The 15,285-nt window shown below is 40.7% G+C and overlaps 1 pseudogene; it reads left to right on the top strand.

Annotated features, from left to right (window-relative positions):
* Positions 1-14,108: 14,108 nt before the first annotated feature.
* Positions 14,109-14,996, top strand: LOC101592444 (annotated as a pseudogene).
* The last annotated feature ends 289 nt before the right edge of the window (positions 14,997-15,285 follow it).

The following is a 15,285-nucleotide window of genomic DNA, read 5'->3' on the forward strand; positions in this document are numbered from 1 at the left end:
AAATATTTTTATTTTGATATTACATACCAGCTCTTAAATATTTTAGCTATAAATATAATTACAAATCTAACTGATGAGGTAACTATATAAAATAAAATAAAATGAGATATAATGATCTCATGCCACTCACAAGTATGAGACTTTTAATATCATGGTGACAAACTATAATACTTCCCTCCATACAATTAGTGTAAGCCTATCACAGCAAATCTACTGCCTTACCAATCACTGATTAAGGAACGGGCATATAGCCCAGTTCTTCATAATGTAAAATCATATAAGCCTCTTGGAGATGCAGGGAAAAGTATTCGGCATGTAAAGCAAAAGTCACAAACACACAGCTGCTTTTCTGGTACTATTAGAGTTCACTGGCTGAAGCAGCTGAGCTCCTGAAGCTACCAGACTGAGGTCAAAGCCAGAACACTGAGGAGGGAATAGACAAGAAGTGCTCAAGAAGCCAGGGTCATCGCCAATGTATAATGAACTGTGTTTGTGGGAATCACAATTTCCTTCTCCATTGTTTGTGTCAGGGTTTTCTACTCCTTGGTTCCAAGGATCTAAGTTGCTCTGGGATCTCATCCCTAGACTCCCATGGAAAGCTAGTTAGCCATCCCTCAGGGAACAACACCTCCTAGACCTCACCTCCACTTTTTCTCTTTTTCTGCACATTGATCCTCTTTCCTCCCACCTTGTAGCGACTTTGCTTAGTTATAGCCTCTACATGATTGGACATTTCCTATGTCTTCCTGAAGTTGTTGCCGCTTAAACAAGGAAGCAGCTCCATATTGTGACATAGAGGAGGAAGGGGCAGGTCACCATTCTGCTGTGACTTGAGTGGGGAATGTTCACCATACACGTAGACAACATACTGTGGATACAACTATCACCCCACTGCTCACCTCCTCTGCTTGATGTCACTAAAACAAATCTCTCTGTTTCTCAGGCTGTAATTTCCTTGGCTAAAGCTGCCTCACAACTCATTAGCTCACAGAGATATGAGTGGGGAAATGGGGCACCATAAAAAAGGGAAAGAGGGAGCCGGGGAGATGGCTCAGTGGAATAAGCACTTCCCTGGCAAGTGCAAGGGTCTGAGTTCAATCCCCAGTTCTGCAAAAAAAAAAAAAGGGAAAGAAAAATCTACCTCTTCTCCATTTCTTAAAAATATGACTAAGCCAACCTAATCACAAAAATAAAACACAACACAATTTTTATCCAGAAACTATTAAGACAAAATTAACCACATTTATTATTGGTTTTCTGGGGGCTGGTGGTACAGTACAGCAGCAGGGCATATGCCTAGCAAGCACAAGGTCCTCAGTTTAATTCCCGATCCCCCCCCAAAAAAAAATTATTTGTTATAATGTTTTATCTGGCATCAATTCTTCCAAGAGTTATGCATTCTAAAATGAAACTCTTGCTCTCTCCAAGATCTCCAGGTGCATAAACAGAGCAGAACCTAAAACAGTGTGTTCAAGAGGCACCTGGAGATTTTAATGACATGTTCAGCAAATGTTTTTTGTTATTGTTAAAGTACCATTTGAATTTTAACATCCTCAGGGATTTGTTGATACTGCCATGACTAGAGCAATTTCTACTGAAGTTGTGACAATTCAACACAATTGACATGAAAGGGTAATTAACAAAGAAGTACCCCAATTTATTCTTGGGGAGTTTGTGAGTAGGAATAATCAATTTAAGAGGGCCAATGAAAAGTATGAACTTTGGAATTCACTAGACACAGTATATTCAAAGAAGACATCATAACCATGACCCCATCTAAGCAACATATCTCTTGTTGATCCCACTAGGATAACATCAAGGAGCGTTCTGGTTGGAAGGATAAAAATGCTCAGGTATCTTTCCAAATAATGACAAAAAATATTAGCGGTGGAAAATCATTGCCTGCTCTGCTAATAATACTTAAGGAAATCCAGTAAGAGCAAAATGGAACACCTCTGTCTACACAAACAATAAAATTCAGGTCACTGTAGTCTCAGTGGTGACATATTAGTTTTTTAAATGCTGAAAATCATAGATATAAACATGATAATCTACAATATACATGCAATTTTCCCAACTGCTAAGTTTTCTTATTCCTCTATACTTCCTCTGTATTGCCAATCTCTGGAAGTAGGAAAAGGGGCCTATCTTAAAGATAACATTTGTGGGAAACTGTGTAAGCACACAGGTATCATTCCTGCTTTCTCTCAACCGTAGCCATGGGAAGGAAATACAAATGCAGAGTCACAAAGAAGGCAAGTATCTAACCAAATCCTCAGACTCTGAGGTCTACAGTAACCAAGTCATGGACCCCTACCTTTCCTTATCAGGTCACACACCAGGATATCTTAATTCAGTGAGACTTAGAGGGGTCAGCCAGATAGCTCAGCCAACCAAAGTGCCTGCTTAGGCAGAGCACAGCGGCTGGGGTTCAGTCCCTGCATGCAGTGCCAGCCCTGCCCCCTGGGGCATGCTGAGACAGCAATTGAGACTGGGCATGGTGGCCCACACCTGTAATCCCAGCACTTGGGAGGATGAAAACAGAAGAATTGCTATGGGTCTGATCTACATAGTGAGACTCTGTAGACCCTGTACTAAAAATATATTTTAAAAAGAGAGAGAGAATTAGATTTGCCCATAAAGAGATATTTCCTGAATTATAACTTAAAGTTGAGCTGGTTGTAGATTAGGCAATAGAAAAAGTCCAGTTCCCCAAAATTCACCAAAGAGAACTGTTTCCTTATATCATATTTAGGAGGACCTCTAGAAATATTAACAGGATATGTGAATATTTTTCAACGAAAATGACATTTTTAAAAAGATTTCAGTCACCAGTTTCCTCCCAATGACTTATAATAAAAATAAGACAAGGAAAGTTTCTCTTTCTCCCCAAATACAGCTTTCATGCAGCAGCTCCATCCTTTGAGAGCTGTGCGTTCTTTGATCTTCTTAAATGGGTAAGATTTTGAAAACAGTTGGAGGTAACAAAGCCACTGCAAGAACAACTCCTCAAGAGAAGGGTGAAAATAAGGACAGAGTTGGCAGGCCCCAGAGATCAGAAATCTCATCAGAAACCTAGCAGCGGGGAAAAGTGATGCTGATAAATCAATCAAGGGGAAAGAAGACTTACACTTACTAGGCCACGGTCAGAATATTTTTCCTCCTACTTCAGAAGCTCTTGAAAGGACAGTCTCTCAAAGCAGACAGAGGCAGAAATCAGGCTTGATGAGCGTAACCTGTGTGCCTTGGTTCATAACCCCTCACAAGCTCTTCACTCTATCCCTGCTAAATTTTCTACAGTGCGAATTGCAAGATTCAGGACACAGAGATTGTCTCCAGAGACAGTGGCCTGTATTGTTTAGGATAACACTGGCTTTCATAACAAATCTAAAAATTAATAATAGTAGCATAATAAAAATTTACTCCTTATTCATGAAACAGTTATTGGCAGAGAATCAGTTGTTCCACATGGGATGGAAGGAGCCACTTGATCACAGATCTTCAACACATGACTTCCAAGATCACCTTGAAAGTCATCTCTACTCCATGTAGTTGGACAGGGAGTTCCATCATGAAGGAACTAATTCAGATTTTATAAGCCAAAGTTGGAAGAGGTGTGCATGATTCACCTCCCAGTACACTGGCTTGAACTCAATCACATGATGACACTGAACATTGGGGAAGATTGAAAAATAGAGTTGACCCTGATCTTAAGGCAAACTATTTTCATAGAGTCCATGTCCTTGTGAAAACACTAAACTAGGGGTAATTATCAGCCTGAAAATTTTTAGTACTCTTCTCAAATTGTTGTGCTGTCAATAAGAGGAAAACAAAGCTCTACATAGATCCCTAAGAATCCAGTTTCATTATAATGTAGAAAGAGGAAACTATGAAGGTTTATTACTTTGGGCCCTGACATCATGCAGCCTATGATTTCTTAGTCAATCAGCAATTGTCTTCAGAGTTCAAGTTTCTTTCTGGAAAAAAGATAATAAAAATAATATAAAATACCAAAACTGTTTTTTAATAAAGAATGGAAATATACAGCAGAATATATATTCTGAACTTTAACAATAATGAAAAATAAAAAAAGTAAGCACAAGACATTGATTTGTTCAAATCTAATATTTATCTATGAAGGCAAGCACCATAAACCTGATGTTGATTTGACACAATGGAAAGTAAAGAGGCGAGGTGGAATTTTCTATCCTCTGAGACCATGGAGAATTTTCTCTCTTTTTCCTTTCAATGTGAGCATGCTAGATTTAGAAGGTCTCGATTTTGAATAACAGAATACATTTCCTGAACTATCATCCGTGTGCCTTCAGGCTTCTCATGTATAAAAAATTAAGAGAGTAATTAAGGGAGTAAAAATTAAGACAAATAAGATATAAAGAATGCAATCCAATGTCAATACTATTGTAGTTCAAAAGATGTTGGAATTAGTGATAGACCCAGGGAAGCTTAAGTAACCATAAGATTACACCTTCTTTCAAATTGGACAATCTGGAAATGTGGGATAAAATAATTCTTCCTAAATTTTAAGAGACAAAAAGCAGATATGGTATAATAATGAAAAATTCTTTCCTGGGCCCTCCTTCAACTGACAAATTTCCTGTGGTCACTGAAAGTAACTCCTCCAGAAGCTTCTGTGACCCTACTAGACTAGGTAACTGTTCCTGAACTGTAATTCCACAGCCCATCCACCAACCTGTGTCTGTCACTGCCATTATATTCACTAAGGGGGTGCCCGTAACTGTTTGCTCACCTTGGCTAGAGTACATTTTGCAGCAGAATTATGTTTTATTTACATCCTTGTGAGCCTGACAAACATTTGGCACTTAGTAGACCATTATGAAGAAATGAATGAGCAGCAATACCTCAGGGATCCCTGGACAGTTGTCAGGAAGATGTTTGTGCTCTGCGAAGCGTTACAAATCTCAGGGTAGGAGGGAAGCAGCGCTCACACCTACTAACTCCAGCTCCTTCCAAACCAGTCATTAAAGTCTCCATCAGAAGGCTATTAGCCAAGATTTTGACAGTTTCCTCCAAGATATTATGGAAAGCACTGGTGGCTACACCGAGATAAGCGAGGATAAGAAGGCCACTGTTTCTTTTCATTGACACTATTGAAAAAGGATTTAGTTCAATGAACATTTATGTATATATATGGCAGTCAATTTTTTTCCTTTTTCACTCGATACTGAAATAGGGTTATTTTCTTAATAGCTGGTGGTAACTTACATTCTAAAGTAGCTCTTTAAATTGAGCTCACATGGTAATAGTTTACATTGGAGCAATTGAAGCAATTGGAAAAATTACTGGATGAGGAACATGAGGAGGAAAGCACTGGCCAGACAAGCTGTTGGATTTGTTTTCATCTTCTTTCTGAGATTATTTGTCATTAAAGCACAGTATCGTTCTTTTCAGACCTGAAAGATTCCAACAATGACTAACAAATCACACAGTAAAACAGCAATAAGCTTAACAATTACTCCAAACTAGAAGATGTATTTCTTATGGGAAATGCGATGTGAGTTACTGAGGTTTTTAAATTCACCTCAGGTTGCTCCCGGGCCATACTGCCAGCAACAGGAAAATTTCCAGCTATTTGGTATTCTCTCCCAAGTGAGCTAGGCATCATTATTACACGATCATTGTTGTTATTTAACATTCAGTGAGTATGCATCGGGGTTAGGTACTGTTCTGATTCCATTAAAGTCACTCCCATCTTCGACCTGTTTGCATCCCAGAATGAAAAAAAGGAAGAAACACAGGAAATGAAATAGCTTAGAAATACTCTGTGATACCTGACATGGCTTCACACTTGGGGCAGGCTTGGCAACTTCCATAAAGAGGGAAATTTCCCCTTCAAAAGACAAGTGACTTTAACACTCAGACCATTTCATAGGTGAATGCTAGAGGCTAGAGGAAAAAGCCATCCTCGCCCCAGAGCTATTGCAGGTCAGCAAGAGTGTGGGATCCTGTATCAGTTTCATTCGAGGAGGATCACCTTTGCTACTTTTTTGTTTTTGTTCTGACATATAAATGACTGGTTAAGCTGACTGTTTTGTCAATGCAGGTGGCAAACAAGGCAATCTAAAAGAAAATGAAACAGTGGATAGATGGGACTGTAGGATTAAGCAGAGGAAAAAAACAGGGTGTTTTGCTATAGGGTCACACACCTATTTAGTAACAAAAGATATCTGAAAGCAAAATGCATAAACATCTACTCCACTCCCCAACATCCAGTTTCTAAAGCGCTGCTATTACATAACTGCCACTACACGTGTGCATGCACGCACATGCACACAGAACAGGAAGAATTTTTAGAGACATAGAAAGTAGCAAGGAAGAAAGGGAAAATGAAAAATATTTATACACAAGATAGTTAAGACAGTTACACAGCTAGTTTCTCTTAGTTCAGTGAAAGAACTAAGAAAGATTTGTACTAATATTGTTTGAACAAGACACCATGCTTATATCTTGTACTCTGAATAACATCTCCAAAGAGAACACTGCATGATGTATTAATTACTGCAAGTCTCCTACTGACCTGTTTTGGAACTGTTTGCTGTTATTTTTATTTCTTTTTCTCTAGAAAAGAAAAGAAAGTAGCAATTTAAGTTTCTGTGCATTTGTATTTCTTGTCTTTGTGGATCTTCCAGGATGGTAGACTCATGTTTTGTGTGCTAAAGTGCTTGAGGAAAGTGAATTCAGTCCATCCTAAGAGTGAAAAACTGGCCCAGACCAAGATGATTGTGTTCAGACTATCATTAAAAACCCAGAGTAGCCTGAAGTGAAGGCATTTAGGGAGAAAGGGATTTTTTCAGATAGCTTGTTCCATTGAGATATAAAGAATTGGGAAAATGATGAATGAATATACAGGAGCAACACTGGAGTGAGGAAGGCAGTGGGGTTCTCATTAGATAAAGTTCTGCCATACAATGCTCTATTCAGAGGGAGCTAGCCGGTTCGGGGCTCTGGCATTCCTTTTGGTACCTAGATGTTAGCCAAGGTCTCTTTAGTTTTGAAAAATCAAATAAAATTGAAAAGCATTGGCTTGTTTCAATGTTGCATGCTATGGGAAATCCATGCCCCCCTCAAGGTCATACAAATTCCCTTGCAGCTTGTGTTCACAGCCACATGAGTCCACACAGGCTGGCAATTCTACCTCCCTCTCACTGGATTCACTTTTTTTTCCAGCTCTTTCTTTCTGTCTGCTTCTAACCCAGGGTTATAACACCCTGATTTCTCCAAAGCACCATTCACATATTCAGAGTTGCATTATTTTACTGATTCTTCAAAGAAAAAGCCGGTTATTATCACATGGCATCAAAGTACAAATGATTGGATGAACCTATTAGTTAAACAGCACCATGCTTACACTGTTCCCCCACAGTAACCACTGCACATACCAGGCGCACATAGCTGCCAAGGGCTTTCTTCCTTGAGCCCAGTAGACTCTTTTGGCACTCCTCTCCTTCCTAATTCTTCTTACACGTTTCCATCTCAAAAGCTACTTTTAGCTTCCTATCATTGTTAACCTTATATTTCGTATACAAAACACACCCATTTGATGTATATTTTCGGTGAGTTTCATATGCTCACACCCATAATACCATCTCCACAATCAAAGTACTAAGCCTAACTCTCTCTATCAATACTGTATTTTTGTTCCTATATTTCCAAGAATATTTAACATGAGAACTATGCTCTTGACATATTTTAAAGTACACAACATCTTATTTTTACCGATAAGTACCACACTGCACAGTATACCTTTACAACTAATTCATCATTCATAACTGAAACTTTATTTTTCAGTATTCCTTTTCATTTTTAGCACAGGAAAGTTAACTACCTACAGCTTTATCCTTAGTACATCAGGGGACCCACTGGGACATTATCTTCAACAATTCCTAAAGCAATAAATTTTTCTCTCAATCATATGATCCCCAAGCCCCAATTACTACCTTCATTCAAATTTTCATTACTCCATGCCTTAGCAGGATTCTTCCCTGCTTCTAGTCTCCTTTGGTTTTAATTTAGTCTGGTGCTAGCAGATGCATCTTCTAAAAACTTGCTTCCATGAAGTCACACACACCTCCCCCCTCAGACGCCTTCCATAGCTCCTCACTGCCACTCACATTTGCCAACACATTTTCAGATTTGATTTTTTCCAAAGAAAAATCTTGAAAAACATGAAAATGTATCTCAAGACATCACCCAAAGAGAATGCTGATCAAAAAATAAATCTACAATTAATAGACCATTGAACAAGAGCTGTTCAGTGCACATAGGTCAAGAAATCCGGTTATGTTTCCCACGCATAATAGTAATTAACACAAGATATCTGTGGTGCTCCACATGCTTCGTAGATATAGCCTAATTAATTACACAGATAAAAATATTACAAGTCTTTCTTTTGATATCAGTGGGTTCATTAAATTTCCCATTTGGTTAGTAAAGTAATTTCCTGGACTCCTGAGTTTCTGAGTAGGGTGGAAGGAAAGAAAAAAGCAGCAGAAATGTCAAGCTAGAGTTAGTTTTACCCCTTTCCCTTTCCTGAAAATCTTAGAAAAATGTCGACAGGGGTCCCTCAGACTACAGTCACTGCTCCTGGGAAAGAGAGTTTGTGAAGACTGGTGCAGCTTCAGCCAACCTCTACCTTGAGCCCACAGTTGCCTCCTGACACAACCCCCCACCCTTGGGTGTGGACACACCTTGTACACCAGCGCTATCCCTAACTGCTACAGGGAAGATCTCCCTTTTGGTATTTTTTTTTTTAATACCTGGAATTGAACTCAGGACCTTGCCCTTGCACTTATGCCACTGAACCATCTCCCCTGAAAATTCAAAATATTTCTGAAGTCCTTCTACATACTGTGGTTATCAAACAACTCTCCCATGAAAGAAAGTGCTACAAAACTCTGATAGGCCACTACCTCATTCTACTCCTTTGCTTTTCTAGATTTTCATTCCTGTCCAAGCACAGACCTTGGCAAGAACTTTAGCATTATTCTGTGAGAGAATTCGGGAACCACGGGTCAAGACTCCCAGTTTGGGACATCTATTGTTACTTGTGAGATTTGAAATTCTGGCTACTTGGTAGCTGGGCCAGTAGAAGCTAATCTTGGTACTTGACTAGAATTGAAATACTAAAAGTTCCTAAAGAAAATTGTTGGAGACTGTAGTGGTTGATACATTGTATCATCTTGGCTGGATGACTCCGTGACTCAGTTCCGGCTAGTGGGGGGTCCGGCCCTGGGGTACAATTGGTTCTGCCCCCAGAGTGACTGAGCACAAAGGGACCATATAAAGGGGCTGAGGAAGCAGAACAACGTCGGAGGAACTTCAGTCTTCGCATTTGGCTTGGACTTCATCTCCCGGCTTGCAGTGCAGACTCCTCCGCCTCCGGCTCCCATCGCATACTCTTTAGTCTTCCACCACAGATGCATTAGCTGACGATTAGAGACTTGCATGGAGCACAGCGGTGAGCTTCAGATCTTGGGACTGAACTCCTCAGTCTGGGGTGTGCAGAAACCCTCTGCACACTCCCCAACTGACTCTGGGGCTGACTGTGGTAAGCCAATCTTGTAATTCCTTATATATTGCGTATCTTGTGTTAATATCTGTTCCTTATATATCTGTTCCTCTAAGTAAAACCCTGACCAATACAGAGACAATCCCTGATATTACTGCCTAATTACTAAGTAATACAACAAGGGTTAGACAATTATATTGCAGGTGAAAACATCAATTATATTCAGTGGGAATTACAACTCCAATATTTATGCAACCTTAAGAGGCAAATGGGTTTGTGGAAAGCTTTTAACTCTGTAGCCAATTGCGATTGGGTTCAAATTATAAGTCTTCCAAATGAATGGAACAGACGAGTTTGGCACCTGGTAACTCCGAATTAGGAGTATTTCTTTAGTGCTACTCACTCAGTGACCTTTACTACCATTATAATCAGGACAATAACCATAGCATTTGATGTCCTCTGGTGGAACAAAGTAAAACAAGTATTTTGGTTATGAGTATTAAGAATTGGTCTTAATTTTTATCCACTGGAACACAGGATGGTTTCTACAAGATCTTCTAAGCTCCAAAATTTTTAAATCTGCCTTAATAGTTCTCACAATGTCACACATCCCCAATACACTTTCCATGTTGTTCTTTGGTGTTCAAAGAATAATCAAAATTAGATTCTAGGACATGCTTTCTAAACTCCCTTCCTATCCTAGAAAGAAAAACAAAGTTTTTACCATTCTTCTTGTACTCTTGATTATAAGAGGACACCACTAGGTTCAAAGTCTATTTGCCCACTAACAATAAAGGGGCGATGTTAAGGAACTTGATTAGTGATGAAAGTAACAACTCCTAAAGAAATACTGAAGTGGAAGCAAAGTTGTAGGCTTTCTTCCCCTTCTGAGTCCACTGAGAGTTACAGAATAATATCAGACATCTGTTATAGAATGGACACTAGCCCTCAACAACACATCAGCTTTGTGAGACAAGACTTTATTCTACAACTGAGGAAACTTAAGTCCAGAATAACTGAGTACAAAACAGAGCTAAAGAGCTTTCAGCACAGCCAGTGGACTGTGGGGAAATAGTAGTCACTGCCCTACTCCTCCGTCCTTCAGGGGAAGCTAGTATCATTAGAAAGGACTTCCTTACTTGGAGCAGCTGTGATCTGTGTGCTGGGCATTAATTGTGCATGGAAATAAGGGGATGAAGTCATAACCCCAGATAAAGTCAAGAGCTATTCAGAAGAGGTCTTTATCTACCTTGGGGCCCTGAGCTTTCTGAGAGAGATGCATCACCAAAGGAGCCTGTGGCAGAAATAATGCATGCCCTGTTTGTCCGGAATCTCCTGCCACTTGGTGGGACTGTGTGATTCACTACCATGTGGGCAGAAGTGAAGTGCGATACCTTAGGCCTGACCCTAAGACTCATCTCCCAATCCCACCCATTCTCTGTCATTGTCTGCAAGCTAGAGACAGCAAGTCCAGGGCCATTTCCAAAGCCCCAGGGGATAGAAGAGCATTGGGCTCCTGACAGAGTGCATAGAGCAGAACCTCAGCCTCCTCCCTTTCCACTGGTATGTGACATAAACGAAGACAATCCTCTGCTGTGCTATGCCCAGGAGAGGAGAAGGAGGGTTGCATGTTATTGTACCCAGCACATCCTAGCTCAAACCATTACTCTTAGTGATTTCACCATTTACGCAGGGGTTTTGGCCTCCCTGGTCTTTCTTCTCACCCCTCCAGTGAACTCTTCCTGTCTTTCCACTGCTCATTAGCACTTCTACCTCAGCCTGCACTGAGAAAATTAAAGAAGATGAAATTTAAATCAGCTATTTTTTTTTCTTGTTAGCAGTTCTGGGTTTGCAACAAAGCAAAAAATAAAAAAAATAAAAAATAAAAGTTCAACGGAGTCAGACAGGAGGTTAAAATTACTGCTGAAAATGAGGCTTAAAAATTATTTGTGGATTTCAATTTTCTGCACTCTTGTTCCGTTAATTAATCAATAACTGCGTCTGTTGCCAAGAAGCACAGTGTGGAGGGCCACTCCTGCCTGCAAACTTTTCTGTTTTCTTTTTTGGGCAGTATGAGTTCACATCTTTCATGAAACCTCTGGAGGATGAATGCTGGCAGTCCTCAGTGATAGACAGGTGTCACCATGTATCACTTCTGCTTGTGCTTCAAAGCAAAAAGTCATACAATGGGATCAAGCCAGCAATCATCTGGTCCTACTCAGTTATCTTGCACAAGAGTAAATCAAAGCCCCAGAGATGGAAATTAATTTTACCACAGCCACACAGATACCTCTTGCCTCCCAAGTAAGATGTCAAAAATATGTACTTGAAAAATCACAGGAGAGGTGTGAAAATAAAATTTAATGTGTATTAAAAGACTAGCAAAGAATACACTAAAATATCAGACAGCATCTGTAGAAGAGTTAGGTATCCCTGAAAATGGTATTGTTTAGTCATTTTGGAAGGAAAGAAGAAAGGAAGGAAGACAGGGAGGGAGGAAGGTAAGATGCAGGGAGAAAGAGAGAGAGGACTTGGGGGTCAGCACTTTGATTCCTAGCACAGCTACACCAGTGAGGCCCCAGCCCATGTCAACTCCCCAGTATTGGCAGATGTACTTTGAGGAGGTTCTTCTCAGATGCACTTTTGAGGCTGAATCTCAAGCATGAAATCTTGGTATGGATTTACGAGTCCCCAGCATTATCACCCACATGAACATTGGCACCAATCATACTTTGAACCAGAAGTGACACATCAGAAGCATTCTCTGCAGGACACACATGGAGGAAGGACATTCCCAGCTGGCTGCTCACTTCCAAGTAGGGAGCTGGAAGGTTAGGATAGAGACAGCAGGACAGAACATGCTAACTTTCTATTCTTAAGTCCTTCCTCAAGGATCAGTCCTGGAATCGAAGTTTTTAATCCAAGAAAAATCAGCTAATTAAACTCACTCAAATGACATGTTTGAATAAGAATCTGACCTGAAGGTCTAAGTGGGCAATTTACCTGGCCAAATTAGAGTCAAATCCTCTAGGATTTCAAAACTTCTCCCCAGATCAGATAATATTGCTCAAATATTTCAAGCTCATCCTTATATCTGAAGCTCTAGAGACAAATATTGAAGAACTAACAATTCCAGGCCACATTTTACAGTTGAGTTTCAATTTTGAAGAGGAAAAAGGACATCCAATGCTTGGAAAGGGGCAATGAAGGAGAACTAATCTTAGTGAATGATTGAGCTAAAGTCAGCCTCTGCTGGAGTCGTGTGGTTTCTGCCTGACTCAATATAATTCTCCATTTGGACTCCCAAAGACCTGGAATCAGTCAGGGACCCTTGAGGATCCATATCATATGAATAGTTCAGGTATAAAGACCTTATGAAGGGATCACTCAAAGAAATGTGGAAAATTTTAAGCAAGGGAGGATTGTTGTAGCATTCGGAGGCTGTCAAAACAGAACACTAATTCCTAGGGCTGACAGGACAAAGAAAACTGTTCCTGAAGTTCAGTGAAGGCTACACTGTGAGTGCAGTATATAGTAGCAAATGTAGTTGTGAGGCTAATAGGTACTGTGAAAGGAATGGGAAGGGGGTAAGAGGAGGTAGAAAGAATTGCTCCAGACCCACCTCATGTTCTCCAGGAAAGGTCATACACTGAGCAAATCTGGCTAGAAATTAAAGCAAGGAACTCCACTGTGCTAGTCCATTATGAGCATTCCAGAGCAAAGAGAAACACAGAAGGAGAGACTACGTAAGACAGCAAAGAAAGAAGAATTAACCCAGATGCTCACTATATTGTGCCTTAAGCTTCTCTTTTCACCCCTTTCCAAATCTTCAAGCTCTAAAATGATCTGTTCCTACTTTTCCAATGCAAAACTGGCTTTACCCACAATGTGGAGGACTAGAGCTATTTTGAAGATGAAAATGACTATGTAATTTGGACTAAGGAGTAAATATGATTTAACATATATTGTAAATAACATTTGGTTTACCTCATTTTAAAAGCCACCAATAGAAACAATGGTGGGCACTGTTTCCACATCCAATTCTTTTACAGACATTACTAATCAATCATACTTTCCTTTGAGTCTGGATATGACATCAGAATCCTTCCCAACACAGTACTAAAAAGTTCCTGCTAATATGATGAGTACAAATTTATCATATATCCTTGATGTAAATATTTATATGATCAAAATCCCTGAATTAGGCCTGGCCAGATAGCTCAGTGGATGTTTAGGCAGACACAAGGGCCTGGGATTCTATCCCCAGGCCTGCCTTGCCAGCCCTGCCCCCCGGGCATGCTGAGACTGAGACTGAGAATGGGTGTGGTGGTGCATGCCTGTAATATCAGCCCTTGGGAAGCTGAAAACAGGAGAATCACTATGAGTCCGATCTCTGTAGTAAAACCCCTTAGACCCTGTACACCCTGCCTTAAATCCATTTTTAAAAATATCCCTGTATTAAGGAAATAATTTAAGATTGTAGCTTTTTCCGTACTGCCCAGGCAGGGGTCCATACAGCATTGTTCTTGATTCCCACCATAACTTAAAGGAAAACTTCACGATGTCTGGAGCCCTTAATGTCCTACAAATGAAGGAAGAGGACGTCCTCAAGTTCCTTGCTTCAGGAACCAACTTAGGTGGCACCAACCTGGATTTCCAAATGGAGCAGTACATCTATAAAAGGAAAAGTGATGGAATCTACATCATAAATCTAAAGCAGACTTGGGAGAAGCTCCTCCTGGCAGCTCGAGCCATCGTGGCCATTGAAAACCCTGCTGACGTCAGCATCATATCCTCCAGGAGCACTGGCCAGTGGGCTGTGCTGAAGTTTGCTGCTGCCACTGGAGCTACTCCTATCACTGGCCACTTCACTCCTGGAACTTTCACTAACCGGATCCAGGCAGCCTTCTGAGAGCCACATCTTTTGGTGGTTACTAACCCCAGGGCTGACCACCAGCCGCTAACGGAGGCATCTTACATCAATCTGCCAACCATTCCTCTGTGCAACACAGATTCTCTTCTGCGCTATGTGGGCATTGCCATCCCATGCAACAATAAGGGAGCTCACTCTGTGGGTTTGATGTGGTGGATGCTAGCCTGGGAAGTGCTGCGCATGCGTGGCACCATCTCCCATGAACACCCATGGGAAGTCATGCCTGATCTCTACTTCTACCAGGATCATGAAGAGATTGGAAAAGAAGAGCAGGCTGCTGCTGAAAAGGCTGTAATCAAGGAGGAATTTCAGGAAGAATGGACTGCACCAGCTCCAGAGTTCACTGCTGCTCAGCCTGAGGTCGCAGACTGGTCAAAGGGCATGCAGGTGCCTTCTGTGCCCATTCAGCAGTTTCCTACTAAAGACTGGAGTGCTCAGCCAGCCACAGAAGATTAGTTTGCAGCCCCCACCATGCAGGCCACTGAGTGGGCAGGAACCACCTCCATGTGGTCTTGAGCTGTTCTCCTGATGCTTAAGCAAAATGGGAATGAGGCTGATGAAAAATAAAACTATTTCTAAGAAATAAAAGATTGTATATTAGACACACATTTTGATACATTGCGTACTTTAAAAGTCCCATTTCCTAGAACTCACTGGACAATGAAGAAAGAGTGACTAAATAAAGAAGGATGCCTTATCCTGTGTCTGCCTGACACCACCACTATTGAATCTTAGAAATGCTTCCTCCTTCACACCTCCTTAGGCCCTTTTTCTTCCCTAAATTTTTTTATCCCTCAAAGAATGA

The sequence above is a fragment of the Octodon degus genome, unplaced genomic scaffold (assembly GCF_000260255.1).
Source record: "Octodon degus isolate 3935 unplaced genomic scaffold, OctDeg1.0 scaffold00071, whole genome shotgun sequence".
Classification (NCBI taxonomy): domain Eukaryota; kingdom Metazoa; phylum Chordata; class Mammalia; order Rodentia; family Octodontidae; genus Octodon; species Octodon degus.